This window comes from Glycine max, chromosome 16, assembly GCF_000004515.6.
Source record: "Glycine max cultivar Williams 82 chromosome 16, Glycine_max_v4.0, whole genome shotgun sequence".
Lineage (NCBI taxonomy): Eukaryota > Viridiplantae > Streptophyta > Magnoliopsida > Fabales > Fabaceae > Glycine > Glycine max.
The window spans coordinates 34,875,434-34,879,616 of NC_038252.2; positions in this window are offsets into that span (position 1 = coordinate 34,875,434).

Sequence of the window (4,183 nt, forward strand, 5' to 3'; positions counted from 1 at the left end):
TAATTATAAAAAAAATCCGTATCATATCATAAAATATTTAACAATTTAATCATTAATTTCGTATTATAATTGATACTTGACAACTAATATTTATTGCACTTAATTTCATTTGATAATAACTGATATTTCTTCAATCGCGTATCATTTGTGGCAAAACGAACATCCAATATCATTGGAGAACAATGTTGATGTAACGATTAATTCATTGAGAATCACATGAATGCATTAAATTCAGGATATTAAATTTACAAATAATTTTATGTTTTTCAATTATATTTTAACAATAATTAAGAAATAAATCTAAATCGTTCTACATTTACATTTGTTTATAGGTATTTGGGATATTGGAGATGCTATATGCGAATCTAAATTTTGCTTAACACAAAAATGTGGTATGCAAGGAAAAATCACATTGAAATATTTTTATCTGCCACTCCAAATTTTAAAAGATTTGTTTCAAAATAAGGATATGAAGAACAAATTATTGATTTTAGAGAACATTTCCTCCATGATGTTTTCCTTTCCTTTAGGTGAAAAACAAAAAGACATTTCCAAAAATAATGAAAGTGCATCTTATATAATGTTGTTTATATAGAGAAGTCTTTGAAAATATAAGTCAAGTACTATTACAACAAACTATTCTGTATCATATATCTCTTATATATTTTCATATAAAACATTTATTAATTTTTTATTTATTTCTTAGTAACATGTACATGAAAGTCAAACCAAACCGAATCGAGGATTTATGTGGCATTTAACTTTTATCACTTTTTGCCCTAAAAGATCACACTCTAATCATGTACCAAAATTTTGTGGCGTACAAGAAAACTCTTCTATTTGGGAACAGTCGATCTTTAATTGAACCTCTTTTGGCAAATGGAACTAGCTTTGGTGTTTTGAAAATCTCACTCACATATTTCCAAATGTTACAAAAGAATTTGATTCAGTGGTTTTTACGAATTCCTTGCTAGCCTTTTTTACCAAGTCAGGGAATTTGCATTGTTGTGCATGATGGCTGCCACAAGGACCCTTGTACCAACCCATTAGTGCAAGTGGTTTTTCTTATGAGAATTGAGAAACAAATTATATATGTGTTTTATTAAGGGAATTCTATTATTTTTAATTTTGAACTTGTAATGTTTTTTTGTTTCCCTCACAGAACAAGTGATGAAACTCTTGATGATCGACGCCATACGTACGCCTACTTTGATGCTCTTTTTTCACACCACTTTTATCTTAATGGTATCTCAAGTTGACAATCATAAATTAAAATAGCTAACTATAGTTGATTAGTAGAGACAAACAGCTCAAAGATAAAGATCTTTAATCCATCATTTTTTTTTTCCTTTTCTTTTCTATGAACTGTCATTTCTTATCTCTACATGGAATGTCTAGAAGTTGAAAATTACTTGAGCTTTCTTTACCTACTGCTTTCCATTTTGGCGAACTGCTTTTCTTTCTCATAATGAACTTTCCACTTCCAATGATGGTTGAACATTAATAATTCTTCATCTATTTTGTCTAAAATTTCCACTCACTTTTGGTGAGTGGTGTGAATGTCATGCAGACAAATGATGTCCAAGCTCCACTTTTTCCATTCATTACAAGTTGTAAGCAGAATGTAGAATGTACGTATAATAAAATAATGAGAATGGCAAACTGCTAGTACTACTTAATTAGAACAAAAGTATCAAAATTAAAACGAAAATAACTTTGATGCTGTTAATATATGAGTTTAATTTGATAGATAGTGTAAAAATTTAAATTGTTAATTAATTAGAAATCACCAAATGATTTGTAAAACAATTAGTAAAAAAGTTATAGGAAATATATATAATTAATTAATTGCAAATGAAAGTGTATTTAAATTAAATTCTTAATTAACATATCCTTATTGTGATATTTTGTATATTTTTTATTTAATTGAGACAGTGGAATGAGACCGCACTATAATTTTTCATCACGGGTGTGTTGTCTAATATAATAGGGATGGTTGGTGAGGAATTTTGGAATGTTAGTTGGTTTTAGACTATATATCCTCTTGTTCAGTTTTCACATTCTCATTAGAGTTAAGTTGCTTTTGGGGAAGAACTAATGTCTTGAAATTCCCTCTTCACCAGAAGCAGTTTATTGTGTCTTTATCGAAGTCATCTTCTCCAGAGACTTGCCTTTAACTTTGAAGATAGGAAATAGATCAGTCAAACATTGTTTCAGTTTATTTTTTTTTTTGAAGGACATGTGATATACAAAGACTTGTTACAACTCACAACCTTTGGAATTTCTCTATGCCTGGTTAACCCACAATTTCTGGCGCCTGTTGCGGTTAGGAACATAGGCTAGCAAAAACACTAATCATTTCAAGAGAAATGTTAACACACTTTTCTAATATATTATTTTTTATATTAAAATTTATTTAAATAAAAAATTCAGCTGATCTCATATTTTATTTAGCAAATTTTTCTCATATATTAAGTCTTAGGTTTTTAAAATTATAAAGCTAAAACAAAAATGTTTTACTAAATGTATTTTAAAGTAAATTTTACACACAAAAAATATTATGATTTTATAAAAATTGTTTGGTCAAGGGAGACATATTGAGCCCTCCTAACTATAAGCTACCCTGAGGTTTCTATCTTTCTTTTTCCCACTTAATTTTTGACTTTGGCAGCAAGGGTTAAACCTACCACATCTACATGACTATGTCTTACTTTCCAATAAGTTACACCTAAATAGCTAACATATTCCTCTTGCTCACGCACACTATCTTTCGTAAACTTTTCACGATCATCTTTATATTATCAAATTCATTTAATTAAATATACAATTATCTTAATATTATAAGCAACTCTCTGTATAATCATGTAGTGTTTCTAAATTGAATGAGCCTAAATCACACACTCCTGAAAAAAGGATAAAAACATATTTAATTTCATTTAGTGTTTAATAGTGTTTTGGTCTATTTTTTTTGTTTTTTTATAGTTATTTCTTTTCAAATTTGATGACAACATTGTCATTGGGTCCTTCTACCCTTCACATCAGCAAATTGGACACTAAAGAGACTCGGTCAGAAACAAATAACTACTAGGGGTACAATAACATGAGAGGATTTAACACTTTTGGAGTAGGAAAATGTACTTTAAGAAAAGAACCACGAGAAATAGTATATAACTCTTTAGTGGACAATTGGTGTTGTACAAAATTGAAATGATCCAGACTAAGTCAACAAACTGGTCTTCTTCATTGAACTCACAGTGAAACCACAGAATTTATTTTCATCTACTAGTTTCCTTCCCAATTCCCATGTTTTCTAAAACATAACACACTACAGAACCTTCTAATAAATTAAAACAAAAAAACCAATATTTTACATGTAGCACCACAACCTAACAATTTCTACCTACAACTTTTTCTATAGACTATAATATAATCTATCTCCACTCATTCATTCATCAAGATTGAGAAATGGATTCAAATGTTTGTCTACCACACTTGCTAGTGTTAGCAATAACATTGGTATTGGTTAGTCACGCAATGGGAGATTCAGCTCAAGACAAACAGAGATGTGCAGAATCCCTGACAGGTGTTGCAACGTGTCTGCCATATTCTCAAAGATTGTTGCAGTGGTCTCACACAAGCCATGAAGACCAACAAGAAGTGTGTCTGCCTTATTCTCAAAGACAGGGATGATCCTGATCTTGGCTTGAAGACTAACATGACAATTGCTGTTGGTCTCCCTTCTCTTTGCAAAACACCTGATAATCTCTCACAGTGTTCTGGTACGTTCAATTTCTAATTAAGCCTTCCTTTTTCTTAAAGAACACTACACTACAGTGTTATGTTTCCATTTTCTATGCAATGAATGATCTATCAGTCTTGTTAGTTGTCATATAACAACTTATGTTTTTACATTCAGTTGAAGGAAGTTCCCAGAAGGAACAGATGAAACGGCCTCAGCTAAGAATAGTGAATCTTATATCGGGAAGAGATTCTTAGAAAGTTTGGTTGCAGTTGCAGGGCTTCTAATTTGGCTTTCATGAGCTTAACTCATATACTACCTATATATTACCATTTTCATATCACGTTGAACTGTAAACCATTGATTAGTTGATACTGTAAAAAATATCTACACTCTTGAGTGTACTAAATCTCTGACCGACTCCCCATAGATCTTATTGCAAAC